Below are 19,506 nucleotides of genomic sequence, written 5' to 3'. Positions count from 1 at the left end.
CTCATTCATATTCTTTCTCTCTTTCTCTCTCTCTCTCTCCCCCACCACTCCCACCTCCCATTGCTCATTTCAGCCAGTTTACTAAACCATCATAGGGCCAAAGAAGGTAACATAAGCATGATATAAACGCCAACATATTTTTTTTCTTGGTTTTTCAAGACAGGGTTTCTCTGTGTAGCCCTGGCTGTCCTGGAACTCACTCTGTAGACCAGGCTGTCCTCGAACTCAGAAATCCGCCTGCCTCTGCCTCCCAAGTGCTGGGATAAAAGGCATGCACCACCTCTGCCCAGCTTATGCCAACATAATTTATAAAAAATTTAAGTAAGGTTTTATACTAATAGAATTTCAGATTTGGTACTAGAAAAATGCACTAGCACCTGAATACTCTCTATAACCAATATGTAAACTAGTTTTCTCAAATCTATTTCAATCTCTTAGGTACTTCAGAGTTTGAGAAATAAAATTAGATTTGTTACACTCTCTTATAAGTATGATTTAGGACTGCCAAGTAGATAACTCTCAAACTAGATTCCAATTTGGAACAAGATTAGATAAAGGATTAGACTGGACATAGAACATTTTTCTGCAGAACAAACTGCAGCAGAGACAACACAACTCTAGATTAGTTGTCATAGCAACAGCTTCCAGCAAAAACTGCCGTTCTTAGGAGTTTAATTCTTAAATGCAAGTTTATTCAAAGAAATTTAACCTAGATGCACTTTTCCTTCAGATTTTTCAGTGCCGACTATTAAATTCAGGACCTTGTGTATGCCAGACGCATGCTCTATCATGGAGCTGCATCCTTAGCCATCAGAAGTAGTCTTTAACCCCTCTCTCAAAACCTATAATGAATTCATGCTGCTTGAAGTTGCTAGAATTGATCCTGTTACTTCCCTCAATTAATCAGTAAGGATGCTGATAAAAAGGCCCATACTAAAAAAAATACAATACATACTATCATATTCCCAAAACACCTGGCCCATATCTTTGCATCAAGTCTTTAGTGTAGTGTCCCTCTCACAATCAGGCAACCTGAATAAAAAGGAACTGATCACAGAGGAAAAGAAAAGAGACTTGACAAAAATAAGTGAGCACCCGAAGAAATGACCAGTGTCATGCAGATAAGAGACAGGAAGGATTATTTCAAGTATAAAGAACAACCTAATAAAGGCAATAAGGTACCCCATGCCACTGAGGACCACACCTACAAATTCACTAACTAGAATTTGGAATGATGCCACAACATATACCAGTTTTTGTTCAATAATTAAGATTGAATCCAAATGGTATTTACTAATATTTACTAAGTCTTCAAAACTGTTAAAAAAAAAAAAATACTGTCAGCTATGGAAAAGTTTTTCACAACAAAGATCACCTTTCCTCAATTTTTGGAGGCAGGGGAGATGTTGGTTGTTTTTTAGAGACACAAGTAGCTCTGGAACTCACTAGATATAGTTCAAGATGACTCTGAACTCCTGATCCTCCTGCCGCCTCCACCTATCAAAGTCCTGGGATTACAGGTGTGCACCATCACCTCATTCTGAAGGTTTACAATGCAAAGAAAACAAAGATACATGAAATAATCAGGAATAACACAAAAACTATTTTTGCTCCAACTTATCTTGTGTGTGCACTCGTGTGTGTGTGTGTGTGTGTGTGTGTGTGTGTGTGTGTGCGCGCGCGCACACACGTCCACACACAGGTGCCACAGCACACACGTGGAAGTTGAAGGAAAAGTCATGGGAGCTGGTTCTCTCATGTGGATCCTGGGGATAAACTCAAGTTGTGGAGCTTAGCAGCAAGTACCTTTACACATTGAACCATTGAGCCAGCCCAAACCGTTTTTAAAAGTGAAAATTCATATAAAGAACTGTAAAGAAAAAAAGGATAATACAATATAAAACCCAGATGTTATTTAGAAAACACTCCTTCAAGAAAATTCATTGAGCTGAGCATGGTGGCACAAGGTTTTAATCCCAGAATTTGGGAGACAAAGGCAGGTGAATCTCTATGAGTTCAAGGTCAGCCTGGTCTACATAGTGAATTCCAGGCCAACCATGGGTACATAAAAGCTGTCTTGGGAGGGTGAGGGGGAAGGGTGAGAAAACATATGTATTAAGCATCTTTGATTACATTAAAAACTGTTCCATAAAGTGACAAAGATATAGCTCAGTTGCTAGAGGCCTGCCTAGCATGCATGAGGCTCTGGGTTTAATCCCCAGAATCATATAACCTGAGCCTGCTGTTGTACCAGTAATCTCAGCACTCATTAAAGGTAGGAAGATCTTGGCCACACAGTAAGAGTTCAAGGACAGCCCAGGCCACAGAGACTATTGTCTCAAAAAAAAAAAAAAAACCCTAGGTACTCAGGATACTTCAGGATAGGGATAGCAAGGAGACCAGGCCCTGGACTTCAAAGTGTTACATAATGTAACTACTACTCCATGTATCCTAGTGTAAACCTATGAAGCAGGTAAAGAAACTAAAACTGCTGGATTTAGCACTCCCCTACCACATAGTCAAGAAATGGCAGCATCTCAGCTTTCAGATATAGGTCAGGGGCAGAGGTTTAACTGCTACATGATACAGAGAGGATAAAGTTTAAATCGACATCTTTGTTGAAATATGAGATATGGAATAAATTTGGCTTGATCCCTTTGTGGGTTTTTTGGGGTTTTTTTTAATCTTTCGTCTTACATAGAATGAGAAATTAAGCTTCCCAGATCTAAACAGCATATTCAGCTTCTGGTTTCTATGGTTTCAAAAACAGTATGAAAAGGTGTCTAGTCCAACTATTAGTGAAAAGATATTCCGAAGGCTGCTACTTTGGAGCTCTTACCCACCAACGGGGACCAAGTGTGTCCAGAGCTTCAATAAGGGGCACATTAGCATTACATTAATTGGTAGAAACAGCTGTAGCACAAACCTCCAGCAGATAGAAGACCAAAGGCACAGAGAACAAAGGGAGAGCAGGAAAGCAATGATTGGCTGACCTGGCTCTGGCTAGGTCAGTCAAGGCATTTGGTCCCTTTGCATTTCTAAGTTCTCATGAATGTGGACGTCTAGGCAGCAGCCCAAGGCCTTTCTCATTTCCATCTCAATCTCCAGGAAGAATTTCAATGAGACCAAGAGCTACTAAGGCATAGAACAGATTCTGAATATTAAAGCACATACTAGGCAGGAACAAAAGAAAGAATAAGAGGTTTTCCATTTGGATCTAACAACATAACAGTTCAACACACACATGCCATACAGTACCAAATCCCTTCAGTTATTTCTCACTTCTTCCTTGATCACTATGCATTTATCAAGCACCACATGAACACAATATAGCTCCAGTCTCAGAACTATATCTAACAAAACCATCAAACACTAGAGGGATTCTTGTTATATAAGGATAACTAGTACCCAAAATATCACTTAAAGTTAACCAAAATTTCTAGTTTATCTCCCTCCTCCTGCCAAAAAACAAACAAAAATTTGTTAGAAAAGGGTTTTAAAAATCTATTAAAATACCAGCCTGGTCTATGGAGTGAGTTCCAGGACAGCCAGGGCTATACAGAGAAACCCTGTCTCAAAAAACCAAAAAAAAAAAAAAAGTCTATTAAAATAACTCAAAATCAATTTTTCATCATTACTAAAATTTAAGTTATATTTGCCACTAATAAAAAAATCTTCAAGAACACTGTTATTTCACATTTAGTTTCCAAAATATGTGTATAAGATCAGTTTTGTAAAAATATTTAAGAACATCACCAATTTTCCCCCAGGATCCTCTTAATCCTTTGTTATTTAAATAGATGTCTTCTGACACTCCTGTTATTTTATTGCACACATTAATCTTCCTCCCAGTTGTATTTAAATTTTCAGCTTAAACATACTAACTGCACACAATTCCTTCAACCTTAAAGCAATCTGATAACCTTATCTGATTCTTACCTATCAGGGTTTGTGTGGCTTAAGCCACCTTCCAGAATCACTGTATTTCACTTCACAAAATTCTTCCATCTCCACTTTAGAATCTGCCATATTGTTAGATGTTCATGATCTTGCCATTAAAAGGCACTTACTGACAAAATGAGTAAGAACAGACCTAATGGCGAGCAGAAAGGAACGCATGGATGTTGATTAATTTTTTTAAATAATTGAACTATTCAATATATATAACAATAATACTAAAACAGGCCTCCAATTTTTGGGCTCAAGCAATATTCCTGCCTCAGTCTTTCAAGTACCTGTGACTATTAAGTACATATATGCAATAACACCCAGCAAAGGAAGACTATTTTTAAATGGTATTTTATTTGCTTATTTGTGTTTATATGTCTTCAAGCTCAGGGAGCCTCTTTTAAGTATGGAGCCATCTGGCCAGCCTAGGAGACTCCGTAAAGGAAGGAGTTTAACAAGAAAGGCAAAGGCTGAAAGGTCCAGTAATCTAAGAAGGGAAAAGGAATTCTACAGCCATTAGCATCACAGAAAGAGAAACATCCAGGACTCAGGAGCCTTAGATGAAAGAACACACCAATACCAATGAAGTGGCACTGGTTCAAAACAAAACAAACCTGAATCAGACCAGGTTTCTGGGGCTCCAGCTCTTGTCTAACATTTGTTAGGTTCTGGTTAGAAAAAGGGGAGGAAGAAAGAAAAAGAAGAGGAAGAACAGGGAAAAGAGAGAGGAGAGCAGAGTTGGACTGTTAAATCCTGCTATAGATTTATAAGAAATAAAAAGGGGTGCTAGAGGTTCATACTCATCTATAACTCAAGTCCCAGGAAATGTGATGCCTTCTTCTGCCTCCTCTGGTACCAGACACACATGTGGTGCATAGACATGCATGCAAGCAAAATACATACATAAAATTAAATTAAAATAGTTTTTAAAAATAAATAAATATATAGGACCAAGGAAGGTTCCTGTTTAAACAATAGGATACAAAATCTGAAGTGAATAACCCTATGGAACAATGCTGTTTCTTCAAATAAATTGAAATGATGGTGAAAGAGATTGAGAGGTTTGATTTGAATGAAAAATGTTCCCCATTTGAATGCTTAGTCCCCATTTGGTGGTGCTGTTTGGGGACTCATCGGAGATGTGGCCTTGTTGGAAGACATGTGTCACTGAAGCAGGCTTGAGAGTTAAAAGACTGTGATTTGCAGTTCCCTCTATCTGCTTCACGCTTATGGTTCTAGATTTGACTTCTCAGCTTCTTGCTCCTGCTTACCATGCCTATTGCCTCCACTCCACCAGCATGGACTCTAACCCTCTTAGCTGCAAACCCAAATAAACTTTCTTCTATAATTTCCTTTGGTCATGGTGTTTCATCACAATAACAAAAAAGCATTAATACAAAGGGAAACTTGGAAATGATGAGGCATCAATAAAACAACCTTATACAAACCTCATCTGGCTTCTTTTGTGGGGGGGAGGTGGGGCAAGATTTCACTATGCCTCAAACTCAGAGTTTCACCTTCCTCTGCCTCCCCTGTGCTAGAGTTAATGGCATGTATCACCACATCCAGCTCCTTATCTGGATTTTGCTTCAAACTACTTAAATTTCCAAACTACGAAGACATAGTTTCAAAAACAGAGCTTAGGTTTTTTGGTAGGGTTGTTTAGTGTTCCATTTGGATTTTGTTTTGTTTCGTGGTTCTGGGGACTGAACTCTGAGTTTTACTTATACTAGGCCCTCAGCCCCAGATCTGTTTGTTGCCGCTGCTGTTTAGTTGAGGTTCTTGTTTGATTGTTTGTTTGTATGTGCATTGGTTTTTGACCTCCATGCATGTCTGTAAAAAGGTGTTGGATCCACTGGAACTTGAGTTACAGACAGTTGTGAACTGCCATGTGGGTGCTGGGAATTGAATCCCCGTCCTCTGAAAGAGCAATGCCCTTTACTGCTGAACCATCACTCTAGCCCCAGATTTGTTATTTTAATGGAGGAAAGTTAAATAACATTAACCCAGGTGTGATGCTGGCTGCCTGTAATCCCAGCATTCTGGAAGCTAAGGCAGGAGGATCTAGATTGCAAGGCCAGACTAAAATACACAGAAATACCTTGTCAAAGAGAAAAAGCAGCTTGACTTTTCTTGAAAAATTAATTTAAAAGAACTTCCAATTTTGAAGCCCTCCCTTGAATAAAAGGCCTGACCCCAGAACAGAACTGCAAACATAGTTGTAAAGTTCATATCTAGCATATATGCACACAGAAAATAAAAAACAATCAAACAAAATAAACCGCCACCTAGATGGTCACAAGCCTACAAAGGCCTCAATTACATGTAATTCCTCAATTCAAATGAAATGAAAAAATATTCAGAATGGCCAAATAGCTAGAGTTGGACTTGAAATTTTCACTCTTAGATGTCATCAAGAGAGCCTTCAACTTTTTCTCATTTCAGAGATATTTGTACTAAATGGTTATCTATTTAGCAATCCATCATCTTTCAGACAGGTATTAAAATAAACCTTTTTTTAAGCACTGTGAATACAGACTTATTAAGAAGAAGCAAGGAAGAACTCCCAAGAGTGGGACGGGCTCCAAGGAAGAAATACACAGGAATTCTTTTATGTTTGTTGAGCTGGAAAAAAATAACTAATGTTCTTACTCAAGAAGTCACATGGGCTACAGTATGTGCTAGCTCCACTTTCATTTACTCAGTGTACAAAATGTTACTGAATACCTACTATCTGCCAGGCTCAAGCACAATAGTTAACAGACAGGGAAACCTATTTTTTATTTTCAAGAAAAGTCAAGCTCCTGCTGTAATTCCAGCACTTGAGAGGTGGAGACCTAAGGATCATGGAGTTCAAGGTCATCTTTGGCTACACAACCAGTTCAAGGCAGTCTAAGCTACATAAGACCCTGTCTCAAAAAACAATCAAAAAAACTACCTCCTTCTCTTTAAAATAGCCATCCTTTACAGAGACAAGTCTTTGGAGCTTAGGTTCCAGTATGGCACTAACCAAATAAAACCACAGAATAGCAAATGAGTATGTTTCTATGAAAACAAATGATATGAATACTAAAAGTGTCTAATGGTAAAATAATACTAATGTTTACAACTTATTTTGAAATTCTCCGAAATAATATATAAGTAATAGGTTAGGCATATGGGAGCTGTGTGTAAGCATTTTCTCCAAGATTGAAATATTTCATCCCGCATGAAGCTCCTAAAATCAAAAGGTAAATGTCTTAAAATAGATCCTGGAAGTCCCTGAAATTGACTAGATTTATGAGGCTCCTCCCTGCTTGAGTAAGCAAGAAAAGCTGAGAGTCCCCCTCAGACAGAAGGAGGCTGAGCAGCAAAAGGAAACTGACTGCAAAAAAGACTCTGAGCCTAGACCAACTGCCTGAGAGAAGCAGAAACCAGCAGAGCTGCCTAAAAGAGGTTCATACCAGAGCCCCTCAGAAAGGATACTCAACAACTTGTTGAGCTGCCTGCAGGCTGTGCAGTGTGCTTCAGGTTTGCCAGCTTTTCTGTGAGCTGGTACCCATGCTGGGGTGGGCCTCGGTCCTGCTGCTGTTGTTGAGTCATTACTGCTCCTGTAAGTACCCCTTTATCCATACTCCTGTAAATAACTAAGGGTTTTTCCAGGATATAGGCATCTTGAAGTCAGGAGCCAAGGAATACCACAAAACCACACCATGAGGAACAAACCTCACAAAAGAGATTTATTGGGGAGAAAGCCAGAATGGCTTCTGCCTCTGACTGGAAACAGAGACTGCAGAGGCTGGATAGAGGGGAACACTTTCATAGGGTTTTTGGAACAAGGGCCATGAGCTTAAGGGGAAAGTATGAAACTGTAGGAAGCTCTGGGTCAAGCCAGAAGGTTGATGCTTTTCATTTGGCCTATGTCCTGAGCTTCAGGGTCAAGTCCCTTACCCTACAGTAACCCCCAAAAATTCACTGGTTCTTCAAATTGGACTTTGGTGGTATCTGTATTTTGTTCTATCTGTAGGATCCCTATTTGGGGGTGAGGAGACATGAGTTGTGGCTCCCAGGAAAAGCTTTGTGTTGCATAACAGGAGCTCATGAACATCTGTATACATGAATATATATACATGTATGCCTTTACAAGTCCATGTGTGAGAGAGTAAAACTGCTGAAGAAACTTGGCCTTTCAAAAGTATACCATTATGGATTTTTCCACTCTATCTACCTGGGTTTTTGTTTCCTTTATGTTACTACTTTATAGGTAACATCTTCCATTATTCAAGCAAAGTCTATTCTGAGAAACAGGGAGTATAGCCCAGTGCTACAGTGAGTTCAATTACCAAAACTAAAGAAAAAATTACTGGTAACAAAACGAACCCCTCAGATTCTGGGCTAATCATCTAATTCTAAGTGTGATATTAAATGAAAGAAAAATATAACAAAATAATAATTCTCCAAGTAACAGGAAGAATCAAGAATTTGTTGAATTATACAAAACTCTCTCAGCACTTATACCACAATCTGAAAAAAAAATTGTTTGTTTGCTTTGTTTTTTAACACAGGGTCTCTCTATATAGCTGGAGCTGGCATGGAAATTATATACCAGGCTGAACTTAAGCTCACAGATAGCCACTTGTCTCCATCTCCCAAGTACTTAAAAAAAGGATATAAATAAATTTAACAAATAAAAATTCAAAATTGGGGAGCTTAAGTAAATACACTAAAATTGGAAGAGTAATAAGCTGGCCTTATTTTAGCTTATTGGCTCCTGGTTTACTGGCAACTCCAACAGGGGAGGAAAAAGTCTGGAGACTAAGGAGAATTCTAAGAAATGCCCATAGAACATAAGTCAAGTGAACTTTAAGCCAAATGTGATAGCTCATGCTAATAATCCCAGTACTTGGGAGTTGAAAGCAATAAAACTATGGATACACAAAACTCTTGTCTCAAAATAAAATAAAATAAATCACAGACAGAAAGTTCCAACCACAAACTACCAAGAGCTAATACTAGGGGAGGGGCGGAGGGAATAGAGGTTTTGTTCGGAGGAGAAACCAGGAAAAGGGAATATCGTTTGAAATGTAAATAAAGAAAATATCTAACTAAAAAAAAGAATATTCAATAAAATATCCCTCTTAAAAAAAAAAAAAAAAGCTAATACTAGTCAAGTACTTTGTAGCTTACAAAGTATACAAACCTTAATGCTTGCCTGATCCTCAAACTCTATAAAGGTGTAGGTCAGCAATGGTGCAATAAAAGAGGCATAAGCTCAAAGCTATACTGATCTGGCTTCAAATCTTAGCTATGCTGTATATAGCCTTAGGCAATTCAATTAACCTCCCTGTTTTCTCTTCTATAAAATAAAGATAAAACAACACCTATCCTCACTAATCCAGAGAATAATCAAATAATCAAAGAATAAAGGGAAGTTATATTATAGTAAAAGTACCTTGTGTATTATACAAAAGTTGTTTCACCATCTGGGTCCTTCCTTCTGTTCTCACCATTCCCTACACCCTATCCTCTACACATACTAAACTACTCAGGACTCAGCAAAAAAGCTTTTCAGTTTCTGACCCTCCTAACTGCTTTTTGAGGAAGGTCCTTCCTCTTCTCTTTCCACAGTTGCCGTAGTATTGACTTCTGTCCATATTTCAGACTTCATCTGCTTGGCATGTCCTTTAACACAACCAAGCCTCCCCATTTCAAGTGGAGTAGATTCCCTTCCCCTGTCACATAGCACTTGCACATATCTTCATGTGTAATTTTTGTCTCAACAAAAGATAATTGTCTATATACAGGTATGTTTTCCCCTAGACAATGCCTCATACATAATGTGATTTGCAAATGAATGAACTTCAAATAGCAACAAATCATTCAATTTTATATAACAAGATATTTACAGAGGATATTATTTTTGCAACCAGGTTTGTATATTAGAATCATCTATAGACATTTAACTAAATAAGGCATATTAGCACAGTCAGTATGCAGAGGCAGAAGGATCAGAAGTTTAAAGACATCTCTGCCACATTGCTAGAGGCCACCCTGAGCCACATTAAACCCTATCTTTAAAACACATACACACACACACACCAAGTTAAAGTAAAACTAAGAGAGGCAACTGTTTTTATTAATCTTGAAAAGTAATTCAAACATAATCAAAATAAAGAACCTCTACCAACACATAAATTGTAAGTCTACTACTTTAACATCTTATACACCAGCATCTTGCAAGTCACTTTCACAAACATTAATTTAATAACTGTGTGAGTTAAACTGAGTTTCTTCTCTTTTTAAATGAAGAAAGAGAGATTTAAGTAAATATCTAAGCTGCTTTTTGTGTAACTTCAAGTTTGGTGCTCTCCTATTTAATACCCAACTCCTCCTCTTGGAAATGACAGAAATATTGCAGTAGCACACAAAGAACTAAGAAGGCAACGGTTTAAATCAGGAACATAAACATATGATATGAGACATGAACCTTAGCATTGTGGGAGCCAGGTGGAAATAAAGTTGAGCCTGAAGATCCAGTATGCACAGACAGAAGATGGTGGAAGCAACACATACACTGATCATTTATCATAACAAAAGATTCAAAAGGCAGAGTCTATAAAGAGAACATATATTCTTCCACCACTTCTTGGAGATTACCCAGCCTGAAAGGGAAAGGGAACCTGAGAGGGATGGAAACAGAAAGGGAAAGAATGAAGAAAGCTCCATAAGTAAGAATGGTTTCCCAAGGCTATATGCAAATTACTTAACCCTCACTCCGTAAATAAGAGCCAAGACATAATGGACTTGGATCAATTTTAGAGAATTAATCAATATCCCACAAAATCATACTGATGAGGAGCTGGAGAAATGGCTCAGAGGTTAAGAACACTTGTAGAAGAACCTAACCTGGGTTAGGTTCCTAACACCCTCACAGTAGGCTGTAACTCTGATTCTAGGGAATCTAATCTGAATCCTTCTGGCCTTCTTCAGGCACTAGGCACACCTGTGGTGCACTTGCAGGCAAAACACTCATATACATTAACTAAAAATAAATATTTTTAAAACAAAGAAAAAACTATTTTAAAACACAATGATCTGCCTTTAAAAAATAAAAAATCATGAAATGAGGTACTACTACTACAAGATCCTTTACAAAGGAATAAGTTGGCTGGCTGGTTGGTTGGTTGGTTGGTTGGCTGGTTGGTTGTGACAGGGTCTCTGGTTATGAAGCTGCTACCTTCAAACTCATTACATAGCCAAAGATGGCCCTGATGCCACTACCTCTGAAGTGCTGAATTACAGACATAGAACATCATACCTGGTTTCATGTGGTGCTAGGGATCAAACCTAGGTTTTCATATATGCTAGGCAAGCATTCTACAAACTGAGCTACATCCCACCCCACAAAGGATAATCTAGAGAGTCATATAAACATTCATGCCATCAAAAACAGAAACATGAAAAAATAATTTAAAAAAAGAGGGTGAGACAGAAGAGAAAATTATTCCTGAGAAAAGGCTTAGCACAAAGGCAGTGCATAACATTAATAAATATTTGAGACACAGGGAAGAAATATTATATATTCAAGCTGCTATCATTAAGAACTTCATCAGCATTTCTTTTTCTTTAGCTCAAACTTTGTTCTTTAATTGGGGGTTTCTTAGGGGTAAGAAACTGAGATCAGGAAGCAACCTAAAAGGATGTTTCTAGTATTCTAGAATCTAGATAGAGTTCAAAAAGTCAATATAGTAGTGGCAAATATAAGCACTACACCTAGAATTTCAAAATGTGTTTCAGTCAATATTCAGGCACTTGCTGATGATGTGCTTTTTAAGTAAACCAACATCTCTATCATCCTCAGTCTCCTAACTCATAAAATGAGAATATAGGGCCACTGTGAAATCTGAAGAAAATGACACCCTGGAAGGATCTTTTTCCCACATGAATGATTAGCAGTAAATGATGTGAAACACCAACAGAAATATATTTATTTGTAAAATATTTCTAATGGCTCCATGTGTAAAAATTCAAGCAGCCTAGAAACTGAAAACAGACCATGGCTGCTGGGGTCAGACAGATATGGACCAGATCGAGATTTGTCATTTACATGCAGCAAAGATTTGAACAAGCTTGTTTATTTTACCACTACAAGCCTCTGCTTCTTTATCTCTAAGATACCAGCAATTATCAAACATGGCTATTCTGAGGGTTGGAAAGATACCCACCTCCCACTTACTGTAATATAAAAACACCTGCCACCTCTCCCAGCTTCAAAATTATTTTTGAAGTATGTTTACTAAAATGATACTTGATTAACAACCTATCCATAAATTGGGAGTGGAGGAAGGGATTCACAAAGGCAGCTTTCTCTCACCTTTACAATCAAACCCCTCTATTTATCTGTTCATTTTAACATTTCCTTAATGGCTTAAGCAATACCCTATATAAATGTGTATAGCAAAAGCCTGGTGCATAGTAGAGATGAACCTAATTACTGTTTATATGGTAAAGAATAAATAAATGAAGCCATGGTTCCCCAGAAGGATCTTAGAAAGAGAAAACTGGGCTGGCAAGATGATTCAGTGGGTAAGAGCACTGACTGCTCTTCCGAAGGTCCTAAGGTCGGGCCCCCAGCAACCACATGGTGCCTCACAACCATCGGTAATAAGATCTGATGCCCTCTTCTGGTGAGTCTGAAGACAGCTACAGTGAATTGGGCTGGAGCGAGGTGGGGGGGAGGAAGGGGCCCCCAGCGGCAGAGGCGGCGGTGGCGGTGGCGGTGGCGGCTGCAGCAGAGGTCCTGAGTTCAATTCCCAGCAGCCACATGATAGCTCACGGCCATCTGTACAGCTACAGTTTACTCATACACGTAAGACTAATAAGAAAATTGACAAAAACACTGGTCTGAAGAGATGGCTCAGTAAAGTGCTTTATACAAGCATGCAGACTTCAGTTCAGATCCCCAGCACTTACTTAACGATCTAGGAGCAGTAGTATACCTATAAGCCCAGCCCTGGGGAGGCAGAGTCAATAGTATGCCTAGGGTTACCGCCAGTCTATCTGAGCCCTTAACCTTCAAGTTAGACAAAGACCCAAGTCTCAAAAAACAACAACAACAACAAAATGAAGTTAGACAGTAGTGGCATATGCATTCAGGAGGCAGAGGCTGGCAGAGACCTCTTGAGTTTGAGGTCAGCCTGGTCTACAGAATGAGTTCCAGGATAGCTAAGGCTAAACAGAAAAACCCTGCCTCAAAGGGGGAAAAAAAGGAAAAAGAAAACAAAAAGTAAAACAAAGCACTTTTAGAGCTTCATAGGAAGAGGAAAAAGACAAAAACCACGGGTGATCTGGAAGAGACTGTTTCAAGTTAAGACTCAAAAGTCTGAATGCTCATTTAGACTTGGAAAACCAACCTGCAAATTCTCAAGAAAGAATCCTGGCCTAGGATATTTCAGCAGTTTTCACATCATGGCTAAAACAATATTATAAGTTGGGAAACCCTGCAGATTTTTTTCTACAGTAAAAAGACAGCAAAGCCAGGCATATGCCTGTAATCTCAGCACTCAAGAAGTTGAGACAGAGCGGGGCAGTTGTGGCACATACCTTTACTTTAATCCCAGCACTTGGGAGGCAGAGGCAGGCTGATTTCTGAGTTCGAGGCCAGCCTGGTCTACAGAGTGAGTTCCAGGACAGCCAAGGCTAAACAGAGAAACCCTGTCTCAGAAAAACCAAAAAAAAAAAAAAAAAAAAAAAAAAGAAAAGTTGAGACAGGAAGCTGGCACAAGTTTAAGGCCAGTCTGAGCTACATAGCAAGACCCCTTGTCTCAAATAATACTAAATACTAAAAATAAATAAAAAATAAACACAGGGAGGGAAGGAAGGTAACTAAGCTGGCTAAAGCAAAAATGATTCCCCAAAAATGTTAAGATTCTTCTGGATTTGCAAATTGGAATGTGATTACTCTTCACTCAAAGTATTCAACAAAACCCCAGTGTAGCAGCTGGCAGTAAGTAAGACCAAGTCACAGGATTCATCTAGCAAATATTTCAGGGTCTGTGCTAGCTGTGGTTAGTCACTCTTTTAGGCAGTGAGCTTAAAGCAAGGACCTTGAACAGAAACATCTCCCAGCTCTCAAGCAGCTTTCATTCTAGTGGCAAGAGATAGATTGGAGGCAGGGGGTGTGAACAGAAGGGAATGTCAGGATAGAATAAGGAAGAAAAACTAAGGAAGAAAAGGGATGGGGGAGGAAATGAGGCAGGAGGAGGGGGTGCTGGTTTTACAAACAAAAAACAAAAAACAGGCTGGGCGATGGTGGTGCTCGCCTTTAATCCCAGCACTTGGGAGGCAGAGGCAGGCGGATTTCTGAGTTCGAGGCCAGCCTGGACTATAGAATGAGTCTATACAGATAAACCTTGTCTGAAAAACAAAAACAAAACAAAACAAAACAAAAAAACAACAAAAAACAACAAAAAACAACAGATCATTTAACTATGTATCGATTTCTCAGCCTTAATAAGCACCAAGCATCAGGATCATTTTGGAGGGCCTAATAAAGCAGAAATGCCTGGGCTCCAACCCTCTTTTTTTTTTTTTGTAGGTTTGGGATGAGACTCATTAATCTACTGACAGATTGCTGACACTGCTGGTGCAAGGACCACCCTTTTTTTTTTTTTTGTCTTTTTGGTTTTTTGAGACAGGGCTTCTCTGTGTAGCCCTGGCTGACCTGGAACTCACTGTGTAGACCAAGCTGGCCTCGAACTCAGAAATCTACCTGCCTCTGCCTCCCAAGTGCTGGGATTAAAGGCATGTGCCACCACCACCCAGCCCAAGGACCACATTTTTAACAACTAAATGTTCCATCCAAAAGATTAGGTGACCTACCTCATGGTCTTTACAGGAATCTTTCACTCATTCACGTATTTATTCATTCAAAGTACTTATTCATTCAATGTACTCAAGTACCAGGAACATTGCTAGACACTAAATCGAAACATATCTTGACCTCAAGTAATTCATAAAGACAGGTCTAGTGGCACAAGCCTGTAACCCCAGCTACTCAGAAGCTAGACAAAGAAGGATTCCAAGTTCAAGGCCTGCCTGAGTAACTTAGGAAGGTCTTGTCTCAAAATAAAAAGTAGAGCTAATGATATCAGTCAACAGGTTAAAAAAAAGCTCTTGCTTTAATGAACATGCCTAATAAGTTCCACCCCTGAAACTCACTGAGAAAAGAGAGAATGAATCATCTCCTGAAAGCTGTCCTCTGACCTCCACAAAATTCCCACTAACACACACACACACTCAGAAAGAGAGAGACACACATACACAGACAAACAACAACAAAGAAGAAATTTAATAATATATAGGGCTGGCAAGATGGTTCATCAAGAAAAGGTGCTTGCTGCCAAGCCTGATCACCTGAGTCTGATCCCCAGGAAAGAGAACCAATTCCCAAAAGGTGCCTTCATATAAGCTACACCTAGAATGCATGTACTCACAACACAATAAATAAATAAAATTTAAGAGAAAAAATAAATAAAATGTAAAAAAAGGGAGAGCCCTAGTTTCATTCATCAACATGTCAAAAAAAAACAAACAACAACAACAACAAAAACCAGATTCACAGGCAGCTGAACCTAGTGGTCTCCCAGTTAGGAAGCTACAGGAGAATCACAAGTTCATTGCCTGAGCTACAGAATGAGTCCACGGTTGGTCTTGTCTCAACATTTAGACATCCAGGGGCTGGGGATATAGCTCAACAGTAGAGCACCTGATCCCTAGGATCACTAAAAAAAAGGAAGGAAGGAAAAAAGGAAGGAAGGGGCTAAAGTTCAAAGTTGAAGACGCAAAGCTAATTGCAACTGATTACTAAAGGAGTACTACAAAAATGTTAGGCTCCTGAGCCAGAAGATGGAAGAGCAACTCACTCCCAGGATGAAGAGGGAAGAAGAGGGACTACTTCTCAGAGGTCCAACAGAGGATTCTCTCCAGGCAAACAAGAGGTAGGAAGTAACACTCCAGGCCAAGCAGCAAGCGGAAAGGAGAGGAGAAGAGGAGGTGGAGATAGGACAGAAAGTTTAAGGATGCAAAAGTAGGCAAAGGTCAGCTCTCTAGGAGTTTCTTATTTCATACTAAAAATTCTGAAGTTAATCCTTCAGCTGTGAAAAGGGAGGTGGGAGGGTAGGAAGCATGGATAGGACCACGTTTTACAAAGATCCCTCAAGGTGCACAGCTTCCTGCCAACCTAGCAAAAGGCCTCAAAACAGGTACTCAGAAAATATATACTGAATTGAACTGGATAAGCTTTTTATCAAGTAAACTCTTACAGATGAAGGGCCACTTCCCCTACGGACTTGTAGTGGCCAGGACAAGACTTGTAAGACAGGTCCAACGACCTCAATTACTGCACACCATTCCCTGTACAACTGGAGTCCCCCAGAGGACCTTCATTGTTTACATGTCTACCTCACCCACTAAACTTTGAGATTTTGGTCTTGTGACCCACTGTATTGATGTACTTGAAATCAGCAAAGACTTTAGCAGGCAGCTTGAAACATTGTAGCACTCCAGATTGTAGCAGTAAGGTTGGATAAACAGATGAATAAATAAGTAAATTGATCAGGCCAAGCCATGAGTTCACTGAGGCAGGTAAGACTAGAATAAGCTTCAGGGAATGTCAGAGTTCGAGTTGCCAAAACTCATTTGAGAGGTGGCTTCTAGTTGAGATGGGTTGTGTTCATGTGTACATGAGATTTCCAAGTGGAATGTGTTACAAGTGCAGACAGAAGAAATCTCTGTGGGCCTCTGGGAGCCCCAGTGGGGAGCAGACTGTTATAGCAGGAAGGAGGCAGAATGGATGCCAGCAAAGACTCCACAGTGGAGCGGATTCTTCAGTGGAATCTTGAAAGCTGAGCAGATGATTGCTAGCTACCTGCTCATTTCTGAACTTTAAAAGCAAACTCCAGGAACTTTAAGGCTGGGTGTGATCAATTCAAGGTCATATAGGAAGGAGGTGATGCCTAATGAGGCATCTCTGAACTGCTGAACTCCAGTTCCTACTGACAGAGTTGAGACCCTTAAACATAGGGGACAAAGGTATTTCTCAAGAACGACTCTTAAGACAGAAGTACTAACTTGATTAATAACCTCTTCTTTTACCCTTCACAGTTCTGGAAATATCGTAAAGGGTAAGATAATTATCCAAGGAGTTTAAACATAAGAAACAGTTTACAAGATTTTTTTAAAGGCACCCAATAACTGTCAAGTATTCTTCCAAAAACACTCACAGTATTGTTTACCTTTCAAAGATCCCAAGATAGGGATGGTTGGGATAATTCTGCCTTTGAAGTAGACTAATAATGGACGTGGAAAAAAGAAACTGTGAAAGTCTGTGCGGAACTTCCCAAGTTACGGAGTATTCCTGAGGTGGGGGGAGGGGTAGCACGAGTCAATTACCACCAGTCTATTTTTCAAGGCGATGAACCCGAAAAGTGATTCCCAAGCCGGGACCGACCACGGAGAATAAACCCTCATTGCAGCTTCACTTAGCATCTGCGTCGCGGGCCGGTTTTAGCGTCTAAGGACCCCGAAGTTCGGGAAGGAGTCAGTCCGGGACGGGACCTGTGGGCCCTCCCCGGCCCCAGCGCCCGCCCTCGGTGTCCCCCAGTGCCCCGGCTCCTGGAACCCGCGGTCGCATAGGAGCTGACACAGGGGGGCCTTTGTTGGCCCGAAGGGAGCGCTCGGCCTCGCGGGGCGGCGCCCGCCTCAGCTCACCTGGCGCCCCTGTCCGCTCCCCCAACTCCCCGCCTCCTGCTAGCCCCGAGCGCCTTCCCCAGCCCCGCGCCCGAGCCCGAGCCCGCGTCCGCGCCCAGCCGCCGTGATGCAGGGAGTACCGTCGCAGGAGGCTAGCTCTCACCTTCTGCGCTCGCTTCCACTCCTCCTCCTCCTCCTCCTTCTCCTGGCGGCGGCCAAACCCGGAGAGCGCGCGGGAACGGGAGCGTGAGCGAGCGGCCGCCCCTCGTTCTCCTCTCACCGCTCGCGCCGGGTTCCTTCAGGCCCGGGGTCTGGAGGGCTGGACGCTGCGGGCCGCGGGGAGCGGGAGGCGCGCGGGGACTATGAAGGGGCGGGGTGCGCTCGCTGAGAGGAGCCTTCTCGGGGCAGACTGTGGAGAGCGCGGGCTCTGAGGGGGCACAGGCGACTGCGAAAAGCCAGCGATCGCGGAGAGGACTCCGCGCAGCCTAGAGCTGCAGCGGGACGGGAAGGTGCGGGCGGCGGGAAGGAGCGCCCACCGTGCGGCGGTGCCTTCGGCCCCAGTCGCAGCCTTGCTATTGTATGCGGCCCGGCTGGCTGCCGCCGCGCCCTACGACCCCGCCCAGGCCACGCCTCCTTCAGTTCGGGCCCGCCCCCTCCGTCCGGCCTCCGCCCCCCGCAGGTGGGAGGGGGCGGGGAGCGCACGACCGACCCACGTGAACCCGGCCCACAAAGCCAGGGGGTGAGGTGGAGCACCGGGTGACGTCATCAGCACTTGACGCCAGAGGCTAGGGAATCACCTGGCTGCCGCGTGACGTCACGGGGCCGGGCGTCTGCGGGGAGCCGTCACGGGCTCTCTCTCGGAAGCGGCCTTTTGCCGTGAGATGTGGATGCTCTGTAAGAGGGTTAGTGTGAAATCAGAGTGGAACGCGGGTAGCCCCTTGGATATAAAGCGCCCTGGCATCCCCGGGCTTGTCGCCAAGAGCTGAAAGTGTGAAAACTGTCTGATGTTGCGTCACCTCCCACCCAGACATCTACTCTTCTGTTTCTCTTGGGGTTAGAGGTCTAAGAGTTAGGGTAAGGGCGAGGGCAGGAATAGCGGAGACCTTTGAGCTATACTGAACTCACGTTGGAAAAAAAAAGAAAAAGTACGCTGTTTCTCCTGCTCTTTTCCCACCACTGAGACTATTTTTGACTGCAAACCTTTTACCTGAGCTCAGATTATGTTTTTCTCAATACCTGAAAAACAGCATTCATCACTTGCATGTCCTGCTGGACCTCAAATTCAGTACATCCAAAACCGAGACAGTATTACTCTGAGCCTTATTTCACACCCCCGATATTCAAGTTAAGTTGAATTCCTAACCCATAATTTCTTAATAAGTTGCACCCGACTATCCTAATTTGGCTTCTCTAAGCTTCGGCTTAATAATAATAATAACATAACAACAACAGATACAGTTTAGCATGCATTGCCCTTGAAAATAATAGATATTTCTGGTGACCTTTCCCCTTCATGTTCTCAGCCAATGGTCACCATTCAACAGCCCGCTAATCAGATCCTCTTTCTCAACATTAATTTCAAATTGAGCTTTCGGCTTGTAAGCTGGAAAACAAACAAACAAACAAACAAACAAACCCGCGTTGAGCTCTTGCCCTACTCGCTGTTCACCACCATCACCTGGGCAACAGAAGCAACCTTTGGTCTCTCAAAATCAAGATCTAACTTATTACTCACTGGTCTCCAGAGAAGCTTTATAAAGCTACAAAACTGGTGATCTCTTTCCCGTGTTTAAGCAGTGTGAGACACTTTATTGCTTTTAGGATAAAGTC

The 19,506-nt window shown here is 41.5% G+C and overlaps 1 protein-coding gene across 2 annotated transcripts in view; it reads right to left on the bottom strand.

Moving 5' to 3' along the window:
* Positions 1-18,298, bottom strand: part of Pak1 (p21 (RAC1) activated kinase 1) — a 121,650-nt gene extending 103,352 nt beyond the window's left edge. For both annotated transcript variants that reach the window (XM_031387432.1, XM_031387434.1), the window contains exon 1: positions 17,840-18,298. The gene's annotated coding sequence lies outside the window, so the exon portion shown is untranslated. The remainder of the gene's footprint in view (positions 1-17,839) is intronic.
* Positions 18,299-19,506: the final 1,208 nt, after the last annotated feature.

The sequence above is a fragment of the Mastomys coucha genome, unplaced genomic scaffold (assembly GCF_008632895.1).
Source record: "Mastomys coucha isolate ucsf_1 unplaced genomic scaffold, UCSF_Mcou_1 pScaffold21, whole genome shotgun sequence".
Classification (NCBI taxonomy): Eukaryota; Metazoa; Chordata; class Mammalia; order Rodentia; family Muridae; genus Mastomys; species Mastomys coucha.
This window is presented reverse-complemented; position numbering and strand designations above follow the sequence as displayed.